Source organism: Varanus komodoensis, unplaced genomic scaffold (assembly GCF_004798865.1).
Source record: "Varanus komodoensis strain SLA01 unplaced genomic scaffold, ASM479886v1 scaffold32, whole genome shotgun sequence".
NCBI lineage: Eukaryota > Metazoa > Chordata > Lepidosauria > Squamata > Varanidae > Varanus > Varanus komodoensis.
The window spans coordinates 9,444,392-9,459,249 of record NW_025335798.1 but is presented as its reverse complement, the minus strand read 5'-3'; the positions used below and the strand labels follow the sequence as shown (position 1 = coordinate 9,459,249).

The following is a 14,858-nucleotide window of genomic DNA, read 5'->3' as shown; positions in this document are numbered from 1 at the left end:
GGTTAAGTCTATAATTTGAAGGAACTGGTCGAACCTTCAGATAACCTAAGCTGAGCTAGAAGATCCCCAGATATCATTCTTGGTGCCCACCAAGGTGTCCTACTGCTCCTGTTTGCAACATACACACACATGGCTGGGATTGCTAGGAAATAAATTTCTGTGGGTGCTGAAAAGAAGTTGTTTAATATCTTCGGTCTTGGACTCTGCCTTGTAAGTGGCTGTTCAGGTAAGTTACTTGTCCTTGCCTTTGCCAGTCTATGCATGCTTACATAGATTTCTGTGAGAGACACGTCGGAGTATCGCCAGCTTTGCTCAGCTTCTCCTGCAGAACTCGGCAAGGCTCCCTAAGTGCAGGCAGGCTTAAGGTGTCCCTCATCTTGCCAAGGAAGAGTTTTGTTAAGATGCAAAAATAGTGAGAGGCTGGTGGTGGCTTGCAGCAAAATACTGATTAGAAATACACATTCAGAAAGATGGAAGTAGGTCAGGGAGTGGGGCAGGGGCAGCAAACAAATCCATCTGAGAGGGTGTGAAAAGAAACAGAACATCACAGATAGGCAGTATGAATAGGAAACAGCACAGAAAATTCCCATATTCTTTGTGTGTGGAGTTACCAAGGACAATCAGAGATGCACCTATGGGTTCCCTTTGGTTCCTAAAGGTTGCAGAGGCAAAGCCTGTTGTCGTGCCTCGGAGTTCAGGCTGCAAATCTACAACATGCAGGATAGTGACAGGGGGTCACAACCTGGGCCTTTATTTTTATTTTAAGCCCCCCCCACACATTTTTAGCCCTTACAGCAGCCTCCCCTCCTAGTGCCCCCCATGTGGGCTAGATTGCCATTCACAGCATCCCTCGACCAGTGGCTGTCCAGAAGATGCTGGGAGTTTGTAGTTCAACCCTTCGAGAAGGGAGCAGGTAGGGGAGGGAGGCCTTCTGACTTGAGAGGACTGAAAACATACTGTTGTGCGAAAGCTTTCCAATTGCTGTGGCTGAACTATAGATACTGTAGAGTTGCCTTAAAGCAGAGGTAAGAAGCTTGCAGCCCTCCAAATGCTGTTGGCCTAACTGCTATAGTCCATGGCGAGAGAGGACTGGAGTTGTAGTCCAACAACATCTGGAGGACCTCAGGTTGCCTATCCCTCCCTTAACAGACAGTGTGGTCACAGTTTGAAACTGGACAAAAGAAGGTTAACATTCCTTAAACGTCTGGGATGGCTGTAGAATTGCTCTTTATGGAAAATGTTAGAAGAACGTTTCTTGGTATAAAAGCCTTTCTGGAATGCCTGGAATGGGACACCCATAATAACCTGGAAAGTAAGTCCTTGGCACTTGAATGTTCAGGGAAGGGAGGGGGTCTGATGTAAGCCAGCGCTGTGTTTGTGTGCGTGAGAGAGAGCGGGCGTGTGGGGAGGGGAGCAGCCGCAGCAATTTAAGGGAGAATGCGACAGAAGCAAAGCGTGAGCTGCGCAACAACAAAACAATAGGAGAGGGGCAGGCAGAAAGAATCTCTGCAAATTCTGGAAGATGGAGTTGGGCAGACCCTAAGCTGGCTTAAATGGACTGGCCTTGGGGAAGACCTTGACCCAAAGGAGCTACAGCTGAATCCGTTTCCCACTGAATATGCCATGCAAGCCCGCTATCAACCAATGTGACTGAAAAAAGCATTCTGAAAATTCTTCATGTGAACAGTGCTGTGGAAATTATCTTAAATAATCCCCGTCCTAGGAAGTGGCCCTGCTGTAAATCTAATGATGAATTTGATCAGGCCTCAGTGCTATTAAGTTTTCATTTAAAAAATCCAACTGTATGCTTAGCCACAATCTTCTAGACACTTTACCTATTCCCAGCCCCTTTTTATCCTTTAAGGGCCACATTGTATGGATGTTTAGACAAGAAAAGCCCTTACAACTCCTACTATTTCCCATTTCTTCCAGTATGTTCCATTTCTTCTAGTATATTTATTTATTTATTTATTTAGACCATTTCTATGCCGCCCCATTCGCAAAAAGCCTCGGGGCGGCTTACAAAATAAAAAAACAATCACAAATTAGCCATTTAAAATCCAGAAACATCTCGGCGCCAGCATAAAAACCCAATAAATACAATTCAATAATTAACAATTAAAATAACTTTTAAATAAAAAGGTCTTGGTCTGGCACTGAAAAACAAATAACGACGGTGCCAGGCGGACCTCTCTGGGGAGCGCATTCCATAGATTGGGCGCCACCGCAGAGAAAGCCCTCCTCTGAGTACTTACCTTCCTAATTTCCTTCATGGAGGGTTCCCGGAGAAGGGCCTCTGCCGCCGATCTCAAGGGGCGGGAGGGCAGATATGGACGCAAGCGCTCCTTTAGATAAGGCTGTTTCCCAATGAGCTGTGCTAGCTTGGACTATTTGTATGAAGCAGGTCCAAACAAACTGGGGCATGGTCTGATTTTACCAATGGTTCAATTTTGCAATCTCAGATTTGGTATAACAAGGATGTGGAAACCAAAAATTAATCCTGCCAGAAACAATCATGGCAGACAGAAGATATACATGTATATTCTCCTTCATCTGGATGCAATATTCTGCATAAGCTGATGGGGGTGAATTTAGGGCTGAACTACAAATCTCGTTGTTTGCTGCTTAGGAACTACCCCATTCCTATCCAGGAGGGGATTGGAGATCTCATTAAAATCTCCCCATGCAATCACATAATCATACACAGTATGAAACATTCGCCAAAACATTCATTCAACATGGCTGGTGAGTCATTGCCATATTTATGCATATTCATCAAAACCGTGTCTTTTGCACTGGGTTTTCCAGATCAAAGAATGACCAACAAGACCAATCATGGTTTGTTGAACTGAAAACAAACGCTATGCATGGATTGCTACCCTCTTAACTCTGATTGAAATGTCTGTTGTATAGACCTCTCCCACCCGGTCAGCCAATGTACCTCTGTTGCAATCCAATGGATTTCCTGTTGAAAGGCTGCATCATTTTCATATTCCTTTAGTTTAGAAAGTTACTTTCTTCTGTTTAATTGGATTATGTAGACCCTTAGCATTCCAAGAAGTCACTTAAAGCATGGAATCATTATGTATATAATTTATACCCTTGTATACCATAGTGATGTTCAAACTAACCAGAAGAGAGGGAGCTATGTCTGTTTATTCAAGTGTCTTCCCTGATCCCATATGAAGCAGTGGGAAAAGAGGCAAGGTCACTGGAAGGCTTCAGTTCTCACCCCTTGCATGCTACTTCAGGGGTGGGCAATGTGCTGCCTTCCACGTTTTGGACCCCAAGTCCTATACTCCTCTACCATTAGCTAGGCTAGTTGGGAGTGTAGACTAAGGCATCTGGAAGACTACAAGTTGCCCACCCATTATACATGCACGAGGAAAAAAATGTGAACACTCACACACGAAATCTGTATCTTATCTAGATATAACACATCTACTTTGACTTGATTTATGAAGGAGTGTGGATATATTCTGTCTCTTTAGTACAACATAACATCCCGTAGCCTTTTTGATAACTCCAGTCTTTCGTGCTGATATTTTCAGGGCATAATTCACCATGATTCCAAGATCTCTTTCTTGAATGGCAGTAGTTATTTCACAGTCCGACAATGTGTAAGCAGAGCTGAAATAATCTTTTCCAATGGGCACTTCACAACATTTCAGTTTAGGTACAAATGGACATCAGAAACCATTCAACCGTATTATGTATGATTTGGATATGTTTAAAGGAGACACTAAGTGCACTGCAATATGAGGAGTAAGAATTCAGTGAACCAGGCTTTTCATATTCTAAGTTTCTCAAGTCAGGCAGTGATTACAGGGCTCATGCTTAAAAAGAAAAAAGGGGGAGGGAATTCTGTTTTGCCTCTTTGCATATTATACTATTGATTGCATTGGACTAAATATGTTATTTACTAGGAAAAGTTGAAGGCCGAAGAAAAGGGAGACCAAATATCAGATGAACTGACTCTATCAAAGAAGCCTTGAATTTACAGAAGCTGAGCAGGACTGACATGAATGGGGCGTTTTGGAGAGTTTTCATTCATAGGGTTGCCATAACTTAGAGAAGAAGGCATACAACAGCAAAAATGTATATATCTAGTTCCTTATTTAGTGGGATTACTTTCAGAAAAGGATGTTCTTTTGCCCATAATACTGATAATAGTTGAGAATAAAGGGGGAAAGATGTATAAAGTCCTCAGATACAACATATAAAAAGCAAACTCTATGCTTAATTTGAATACTTTATCCTTAATCTGCTACTTTGTGTCTGAATATCAATGAGAGTTTCCAGGAATAACCAAATGCCTTAGACAAATTTTGTAGGCTGAGCTACATCAACTGACATTTGATCAACTGAATGACATTTTATAATTCTTCAGTATGTGTTGGAAGGACAATTTATATATTCCTGTTGCTACACATCTGTGTAATTTCTGGCTTCTGGGTCCCTGTGCAAGTGTAGTCCTCCTCCCATGGAAGAATATAGGTTAATAAGTGCATCTTAAAATATAGCAGAACAAGAAGCTTGCAGGATGGGGGGTGAACATCAGCCTGCGCTTGGAAGCTGTGAATATTCAGTAAGGAATGCTTTGTAGTGAACTGTCAAAAGAAGCTGTGGATGCGCGAAAATCTTTTTAGGAAAAAAGAGTTCTTTGTAGCAACAGAAGCCCCATGATACAGAAGTGTAAAATTCAGAGTACGGTCGTCATGCCAATTTGAACAGAGAGTCTTTTTTGCCTTTTTTCTCACCTCTTCCCAAGATTTCAGCATTCTTCATATGGAAGCTGCAGAGCACAACAGAGCAAAATCTTATGCGTGCCCCACAACAAGCACCAACTTATCTTTATCATGCCTCACCTTATACATGAGAGCCAGTGCAACAGAATGATCAGAGTGTTGGACTGGCGACCTGAGAATCTGGCTTCTAGTCCCCACCTGGCCATGAAGCTCAGTGAGTGACTTCGGGCCAATGCTCACTCTCAGCATAACCTGAGAGTTACTCTTGTGAGAATAAAATGGAGGAGAGGAGGATGGGTTTGTTGCAAGAGAAGAAGGGTGAGATATAATGCAGTGCTGTTTAATTCATTGAGATGTACATTCAGATAAGCACGTACATTTATTTGTTCATTCGTTCATTGGTTATCCTGCCCAAAAGCTGAAGCTCCTTGGGCTATAGGAGTATAATCTGTGTGTATAGGATTACAGCTAAATATCACCTGTAATGGTGCAACAGAAAGTGAGCACATCTATTCTCATGTCAGCACCCCCATTCAAACAGTCCACTTATTCATACAGTCCATGCTTTGTAGAGATCTGGGTGGGGGATGTGAAGCAGCTTCATTTTCTTATCCTGAGAAAATTGCACACACCTTTGTACTCCATCCTGAGGATTCCAGAACAATACAGTTGTGCCTGTTATACCCTCTGTCAAGCAAATTGCATGTTAATGTCCCAAACTGTTGAGAAGATGGGTCTCTGTGTGACCAAAATCTTCACATTTATTTGGACATGTGAAAGCAATGAGACCTCCCTCCCACAGCAAAAGGGAGAGGAGTGATGAAGAGCTGTGTGTGAATGGGGGCAGGGATGAGAGAGAGAGAGAGAGAGAGAGAGAGAGAGAGAGAGAGAGAGAGAGAGAGAGAATGAACAAATGAACAGTATCAATGAAGTAATTTGGAGCAGGCACAGAAGCAATGTTTGAGCAAAAATGCTGGATGCAACCTAAGATATCTCTAAATAGAAACCACTACCAGAACAAGTGATATACCAGTAGAGGTGCTGTGAATGTCATATGTTTCCAGTGAATGTCATATGTTTCCAGTGAATGTCATATGTTTCAGTTCTCTAAAGGAAGCTAAACCCATAGGACTTCCTCTGGAATTTCACACCACTTAGGAAAAGTCAGGAATGTGTAGCAATAGCACTATGCTGGTTCTGTAACTTGCAACCACAAATAACAATGCAGCTTGGCATCCTGACTGCATGTATATACATTTATTGAAATAGAGTACAACTTTCTCAGTCTTGCTTTGTGAGAATAATCATGACAGGGTGCTCCTATGGTATTAGGTGATAACTAATTTGCATTAGATGAGCTGATATATGCACCTACCAGCTCTTTACATGATTCCACTTAGTAGTGGTTTGCTTGCAGTTACCATGGGATACTGCTACTGTGACCTGAATTAGTCTTCCAATGGGTGATTGTTTGATACAGCCTTCCTTATGCTGCTGTCCTTCAGATGTTTGGGACTGCAACTTCCATTGTCTTTGATCATTAGCAATGCTAGCTCAAAATAGCCAGGAGACACCAGGTTGGAGAAATCTAGAAGTTCTGCATATTCAACACAGGCCCACAAACAGTCTCCCCCGCTCCTTTTTTTTGACAGAAAAAAAACATAAATACAATCATAACAATAATAATATAACATAACAAGAACACAATAATTAAAAAAAGAATAAATAAAAGAGTGCATCCACCACCCCGGAGACCAATACTACCATCGTCCATATACTATAACAATTAATAATATATAATATACTTCAATTATACCCATATCCCCTCCAGAAATTCATATAATCTTGATTGGGTTTACAGCATTTGCTTTCTATCAGTACTGCTTTTACAAAATCTTCCCAAATTTCATTATATTCATTTGCTTTCATTAACCCTTTTTAATTTTTCAGTCATCAGTTTATCATTAATTACCACATTCCATATTTCATTATACCATTCATGCCTTTGCAAAACCCAATTCTGTTTCCAATATTTAACTATCACTAGCCTAACTGCCATTATCATACTTTCAATCAATTCTTTCTTAGCTTCGTTTATATCTTGTTTTTCTATTAATAGTAATAACACCATTCTCGGTAAAATTTTAAATCTATATTTAAAATTTCTCCAATTTCCTTAAATACCATAATCCCACAAACAGTCTTATGACAGCAATTAAACAACAAGTCCCACAACACATATAAAATGATAAAGGGACAGTTACGTTTTTAATCAGTTAACATAAAACATAATTCTCTTCTGTCACCCCTTCACTACTTACTGGGGCTGTTCACAGGAGACAAAAGTCTGCTCCACATGCAGTGTCATTTTGAATATGCAACCCCAGTTCAGGGTTGATAATTGGAAACCTGGAGAGCATAGCATATGCAAAGGTTGAGCAAGCTTTGCACAACCCATGATCTGTTTTAGAGTTCTGCAAGGACTCACGAGGCATGCATGATATGGCAGCCCCTGAATGGGGACCCCAGTGCAGTGTGGCTTCCATGGGTGTTGTGCTCTATGAATGTGCTGCCCCACATTGTCTGAACCTGGCCGCTGAAAGGCAAGCAGGATGAAGCCAAATTGTGGGAAGGCAGCGTGCAGTTCAGGTGCCATTGCAGAAAAGCGCCTTTCTGCAGTAGCCAAACTGCAGGGATGCACAGAGCAGTGCCTCAGATGTTGATTTGAATGCATGGTCAGGTTCACAGGATAGGAAACAGTGTTTTTGTTTGTGTGGCCCTAGACTCTTTCCAACATGAAAAGTCAGTATCAGCGCTTTGAACTGGGTAGGCCCCAAACAAATAGGAAAACGCCAAACAATATCAGACATATGATGTACATCACTTAACAAACTGAACCAGTTTTTTCTGGATACTTCAAAGCAAGCCCCACATAGTGTGTGTTACATTAACCCAATGTGGCCCTTAATAAGGGATGCATGCCTATGACTGGGCCCACATTTTCCTGATGTAAGCTGGTCCCAGCTAATGAGGCCACTGAGCTCGTCATCCAGGAGTAGCAGCTCGAGAAGCACGCCAAGCTATGGATCCGATTCTTAAAGGGAAGCCAGCTCCACAAGTTGTGCATCTATGCCAAATCCAGAAAATCCCCAGTTGGCAGTTGTAGCTCACCACAGCACAAGCAAGCAGCTATAATGGTTAGGAAGGCTGCGTAAAGGGTAGGGGCGTAATGACCATGGTTAGATGCCCTATTCACTTTAGTTACTTGTTAGACAGTGGAAACTCGGGAAGAGGAGCCCAGGCACATGCTTCTGTTTGTGCTGCGTCCCTATGGCTGTTACCTCTTAACTTGGCAGATGTTGCGACTGTCATTTCTATTGATAGCAGAAGTGGAGTCAAACAAAAGCAGTATAATGCTGAAGAGCTCAATGTGAATTACAGCTATTTAGTACGGTTATTTTCATAATAAACTGCTTACTAAAATATTATCTTAACAATTAGTCTTTAACAGTCCTTCAGTTTGTAGAAAGTGGATGGCAAACAAATAATGATGGGTGCTTTTGTTGAAACAGTTTATCCTTTCAAAAATAAAGTGTATTTGCAGTTGTGCTTTGCTGCTTCTATGCCTCCTTAACCAGATATAAGCTCCAGCTCACAGTCTTTCACTGTTAAGTTGTAATCCTATGCAAACTTATATGGACATCAGCCTCCTTTACAGAACTGAGATACAGTTCTGAACTGGCATGTCTAGGACTGTGTGGTTAATCTTCAAACACTCACAAGTCTTTATTTCTGTAGGAAATCTACAGTATTTTCTGAAGCCTGTACCAGTAAACTGTCATTACTGGAAATACAGAAAAGCCCTGTCCATACAAATATTCTTGTCCTGCCTTCCTCCAGTATGGTGTTTTTCAGATGTGCTTTGGCCTAGTATTCACAGCATCCCAAGGCAGCTTAGCATTGTTCTTCCAAAGCACCACCTTTCTTTCTTGCCACAAAACACGGGAACTGACAGACAATTTTGTTTTTCCTTAAGTAACAATCTTATGCATGTTTCTGCAGGACAAAAGTGCTACAACTACCACCATAGCCCAGTCAGCATAGCTGGGGCATACTGGGAATGCAGGATATTGTTCTGTCTAAACATGCATAAGGTTGTGTTCTAAGCAAGTTAAGTTGAAGTAACTTCTCTGATCTTTACTCTTATATTAACAATCCTCTGCCCTGCATGCACCTAGTATGTACAGTACCTCCAACTGCCTTTGAAATCCAGGATTAGTCTCTCCAATTTTAACATTATTATTGTTGCTATTATTACCCACAATTATTATTGTTGTTAACATTATTTATTTCATTTGCATACTGCCCAAGGCCAAAGCTTTTTCACCGAACAGGTTTTATAATTGTAAGATAATCACACAAAATAGCACACATTTGTATATGCCCTTTTTATATGCTGTATGAATTGTACTTTTCACTTTCATTAATGATCGCATGCCTACTTAGGCTATTTTACTGTAGCATTTCCATAAGCATAATGGTTACAGAATGACGGTGTAGCTTTACAGCAATGGCCACAAGCCCCCCAACTCAGGAGGCTCCTCGTGGTCATCTTTTGCAGAATGGGGGGCATGGTGCCAGCGATCTTTGCTTCCTTGTCGCTTGCCCTGCCTCTTCTGTTAGCCGGGCAGCTGGAAAATTTTGGAAGGGGAGGGTTGTAGGCAGAAGAATCAGGGTAGCTTGCATCCTGGCATCTCCCTCCCTGCCCTGCAAAACAGCCTCTTTTCCTCCTCTCTGAAGTTGCTGCCCAGACCTCGGAGAGCAGCTGGAAGTGTTCTTTCCACACTGGTGGGGAAGGAGGTTGCAGAGCGATCTCCGAGCTCTGCAAGGAGAATCTGAACTATGCCGTAGCCCATCAGTCCCTGTCTAGGAGCCACTGATTTGCTTCCTAAGAGCTATAATTAGAGGACGCGTATGTTTCTTTAGTGATCTTGATTTATCATTGTCATTCTGTATTTCAAAATAAAATTTCGTGCGTGGGGGTGGGGCGGGCGGAAATATGATCTGGTTTCATTGTCCCAGTTCAGGCACTCATTCCAAACTCCTCCATCCCGCTCGTGCCCTCTGGCTACTCTCCCTCCCCTCCTCCGCCCCTCCCCTCTTGCACGCACCCCGCGCTTCTTTCCCCGGACTCCCGGCAGCCTATCCGCGCCCATTCCAAACTCGGCCCCCTCCCTTCGCCCGCCCCTCCTCGCGATTCTTCCGGCAGAAACGGAAACCCCTCGCTGAAAACGCCGACCAGCCCCTCCTCCCGCTCGGACCGCCCGCTCCGCTCAAGACCTCCTCGGCGCGTGCGCGCTACCCTTCCCCTCGAAGTCTTTTCGACTTGCGTTCCAGTGCGCCTGCGCAGCAGCAGTTCCATTCTTACCGAGCCGAAGCTGCAGCTTTATCAGCAACACAGGGGCGGAGCAGAGCATCAGCCATGCATTGCAGTAGCAGCAACAGCGGCTGGGATTAGGCGCTTCTGTTGCTCTCATTCGCCTGAATGCCTCTTTTAGGGCGTCCAGGAGGCCAGGGATCCGTGCACCCACCCCCAGTGTTAGCACCACTGCCGCCCCCGCCGCCCCCACCGCCGCCGCCCCCAGGTAATCATTCACTCTCCTTGCACTGTCATGTTGCATGGACTTTCTACATGGCTAGGAGGGAGGGGATGGGGGCTGGGAGGGGGAGGGGGAGCGGGAGGGGGATGTGCGGATGGTGCGGGGGAGGGGCGCATTGTTTGGAGCGATCAGTAAGCTGCAGAACCGTGTGGAAGGATGTGGGCATGGCTAGCGGGGCGGATGGGCAGAGGAATCATGTTTAGGTGAAAGAGGCCGCCGGAGTGGGCGGGACAAGTGTTTGTATCTGGGTCTTGGTTGCCCCTCAAAGGTCCTGGCTTGATTCTTCTCCGCACGTATGATAGCGGGGAGGTCTGAAACGGCAGCACAATGGACGAAGATGGTGGGCAAACTCTTTAGGAAAGTGATCCGCCAGAGGGAATTTTCCTGTCTTGTCACCATCTCTTAGAGATCGCTTGCTAGAACAAAGCAAATCCATAAAGGAAGTGCAGGGTGGATCTGTCTGCATATAGGCTCCATACTGGGAAGAGTGGGCTGGGTGACCTACGGATCTCGTCTGAATTTTTGTGCTCGATGTAAAAGGAGAGGAAAAAAAGATCGGGGAAATGCAGCTTTTGTCTTATCCCTGCCGCTCCCTGTTGTGCTTAAATTTAATATTAAGGCTTGTATAGAGGATACATTTACTTAGATTTCTTTCCTTAACTAGCTTCTGGGGTTCTTGTTTGCCGTTTCAGTTTCCCTCTGCAAAACAGGTTGGTGTCTTTGTGATTTTCTTGCAGCAGTCTTTCTAAATTATCTGTGAGGGCATCTGGATCTGTGGATTTGTAGAGTGATGTAATTACTTCTGTATTATGATCCATTTCTAAAATGAAACTGCCTAATAGTGTCCAATGAAACCTTCAAAGGGTACAGGGTTAAGTCTGTACCTCAGCCTCAAAACTTAAACATTTTCATGAGGTAGGATAATTAGTGGTCCTTAACTATAGCAATATGCTAGATGAAAACAATCTGTAAAAGTTGGGTTTAGTTGAGGAACAGGGTCTCCTCTTGAGTTTGGGCTATTTCTGTTAGGAATTAGTGGTAAACTACTTCCCCTCTTTGGAACAATTCCATATTATCTATTTATAGTGCATCAGGTGCCCAATTGCTATGCAGTTGTAAGATCCAGATGTGTTTCATAAAGGTAGTATTAGTACTGTGAATATAAGACATTTGTATCCTCACTTTGTATACATACATCTTGGATGTGTGATTTTCTGTAAGTGTCATCATTTCTGTGCTCTTTTCTTAAGCCAAGGTGCCTTAGAATTGTGAACCTTCATTCAATGCACATGTCAAATACAGTAAGGAGGACAGAATAAAAACAAAAGTTTATTAGCATGAGCATCATGGGCGTTTGGTATGTGCTTTTACATCACTAGAAATGAAAGACAACTCCCATTGCTATGCTATTTGTCCTGAAAGGGTTTTAGAAGATTGGTTTTTTTAAAAATGTAAGATAATGAGTGCTTCTCCAAGGTATCACTTAAATAGAAAACACAGCAGAAGCTTGCTGTTTAAGTAAATCTTCTAAATTAAGTTCTTGGAATGTGGTAGCCATCTTTCTCCAATGCATGCATATCCTTTTGGGTCTACAAGGAGATTCCTATTTTCTTCCTCAGTAAGATAATTCCAGACACTTTTCCTTGCACTCCCGGGCAATATCTGTAGCCCAGTCTGACAGGCTCACTAACGGACATGAGTTAAGGCCAGTATTGCTTCTTCTCTGTCTGGTGTCAGAGCCATAGATACAAGTGGCCTCATTTATTATGTCACAGTCAATCGTCCACTCTGGGTGGGTGGCCTGTCTGCGTCTGAGATTCTTTCGATGTATGAGTTGATGGGAGAGTGAAAGCCTGGTTACTCAGCTAAGCAAGAAGGAATGTTGTAGTTTGGCGGCAAAGCATATACTTTGCATGCAAAAGCTCTCAAGTTCACTCCTGGTATCTCATAAAAGAAGCTAGAAAGAGCCTTGTATGAAGATCCTGGAAAGTCATTATCAATCAGAGCAAGATGGACCATTGATTTGGCTTGGTGCAAGGCCGCTTCCTCTTTGTGTTGAAGAAAGCAGAGCAGAAAATATACATATTAGAGCAGATCCAGTAAACGCATTCTTTAACTACTGTAGTTCAGCTACTACCACAGCGACAAAGCAGAATGAGTGTTTATATATTAGAATGCTCAGAGTTCTTTGTTTAAGCTTTAGTTCTGTCTTAGACTCTTATCCTCATTATGGAAACTTGGGGCAGTAAATGGGAGATGTGCTCTTTCCTCAGTCTCCAAGCCTATGAGAAGCCCATCTTTCAACTTTTCACCAGCCACATTAAGTCCTTAAGAATTTGAAGTGCAGTATGGAGAAATACTTCATTCACTGATTTCTGCAATTAAACTTTTTGTCAAAGTCTCATGAACAGACCTAGTGGTTTCCTTCAAACTACTGGTCAGTTGGCAACGCTCAAGGAAAATGGTGGTGCAGAGAGCTTTGTGGGGATGGAAGAATGGGCAAGAAGATGACATAGTGGGTTGCAGAGAGGAAAAGGAGATAACTGAGTGGTGGGTGTGTAGAGGGAGACCCACAGAGTGATGAGGGCAGAAGAGAAGGGACAACTGGTTGGGGGTGTAGAGAAACAAGCGGGAAGAACATGTGGCAAGAAGGAAAAAAGGGAATGAGGAGCAAATAGGCAAGTAATGATACTGAGAGGAAAGGAAGTATATGCTAAAGTACATGGAATGAAAGGAAGATGAGCAAAGTACCAGTTAAAAAGTGTCCAGAATAATTTTGTAGTTGTAGTTCTGCAGTTAAGCAATACAGATAATTTAACCTAAGAAAAGACGTGATCTGAGTTGTGCTTCACCCAGATCTTGTGGCAGGAGTGCACATCTCTTAGCATATAGTCTGGCAAAGCCTTAAAAGGACTCCCAGGTTTAAACTCAGCCCATTTGCCAGGGTGCGTACCCATGATTTGGGTTGTACTTTGTTCTCCTACGTATTCACATAATGTGATCTTAAATACAGTTCTTAAAAGTAAGTCACATTGATTTAAAGTGAATGTCCTTAGGATGCCAGTCTTCAATTGGGAAAGGCCAAATCCCTTCTTAAATTACTTAAAGTTATGAGGGAGTTAATTTCTTGGGGAGACAGGTAGTGACTATGCATACTTGGTTATTTGATTTGTTTTTGTTGATATTATGTCTGTAATTTACTTTAACAAAAGCTGAGCAGGGCTGTCATGGATAGGATATTTCGGTGGCCTTCCATCACAGAGTCACCATAAGTCAGAGATGACTTGATGGCATATGATAACAACAAAGTTACCTTAAAAATACGATTTAACTATTCTAAATAAGCAATTGTTGGTGGAATCTGTTTTATCACCTTCATCAACCTCAGCCATCAAAAGATCTGCTCCCTGAAACAAATCTATTTTCCCTTTCTGCCCCTTATGTCTGGAAATATCCCTCAGAATGCTTTTGTGCAACTACCTCTTATGTTAAGGTCTCTCCTTAAAACTCATTGTATCCAAGAAGCCATTGGGCCGGGCCCTTTTTTGTCCCTATATCTTATTACAAATAAGCCAAAATATGGGTAATGGAAGTAATCACATATTCTTTCCCTGCTTACCCATATCTCTATTTCCCCCAATCTTTTGTTTCCCTCAGTCTGTGTTAGACTGTAAGCCTCTTAGGGGAGGGAACTGTAGTACTGTTCTTTATAAAATGCCATTTACATAGATGGTAGTATATGGATAAAATAAGTATTATTGAATATTAAATACCTTAAATATATAGAAAAACGTTTTGTCTCCTGTCATTTTGTACTCTAACATAGGACCTCCTTCAGATATGAGGACTACAGTTCCCCGAATCCCAAGTCAGAATTGCTCATGTTGGTTGGAGATGATGGAAACTGAGGTCCAACACATTTGGAGTATTTGGAGTATTTGGGGAAGACTGCTGTACCCATTCCACCTGCTCTTTGAATTTTGGAATACATTGTGGAGCAGTTGGGGTCAACGGTTTTGCTAGATCAGGGTCCCAAACTTTTTTGGATCTGTAGATACATTTGGGAGTTTGAGAAACTATTGGGAGCACTCCTGCAAGAGTGGGTGCAGCTAGTCAGTAATGGCCGATGTGGGGGCCCAGCTAGCCCAACAGGGTGGTGCGGGAGGGAAAGAGCAAGGCTTGAGGCTGGGAGAGTGGAAATGGAAGGCACTATGTCTTGGCCCACCCAGTCTTCTCTCTGCAGTGGCCTTTCCGCTTTATGCGATCTCTCCATTCACAGACTTTAACCTCCCCTTTTCTCTCCCTGGACCAGTTTCCTGTCTTTCTCCCTTCCCTGTCCCTAGCCTTGCTGTTTCTCTCACCCACATTGTCATTCTGGTATTTGCCACTTCTACCTTTTCAACTTACTATTTTCCCCTATCTCTTTACATCACCTAACATTTGAACCTGC

The 14,858-nt window shown here is 42.9% G+C and overlaps 1 protein-coding gene across 9 annotated transcripts in view; it reads left to right on the top strand.

Annotated features, from left to right (window-relative positions):
- The first annotated feature begins 204 nt into the window (after positions 1–204).
- CLASP1 (cytoplasmic linker associated protein 1) overlaps positions 205–14,858 on the top strand; it is a 222,703-nt gene continuing 208,049 nt past the window's right edge. For 7 of the 9 annotated variants that reach the window (XM_044438065.1, XM_044438064.1, XM_044438060.1 and 4 more), the window contains exon 1: positions 10,220–10,393. The gene's annotated coding sequence lies outside the window, so the exon portion shown is untranslated. Of the gene's footprint in view, positions 227–10,219; positions 10,394–10,745; positions 11,119–14,858 lie in introns of those variants that run through there. The other 2 variants (XM_044438058.1, XM_044438066.1) reach the window with 2 other exon arrangements.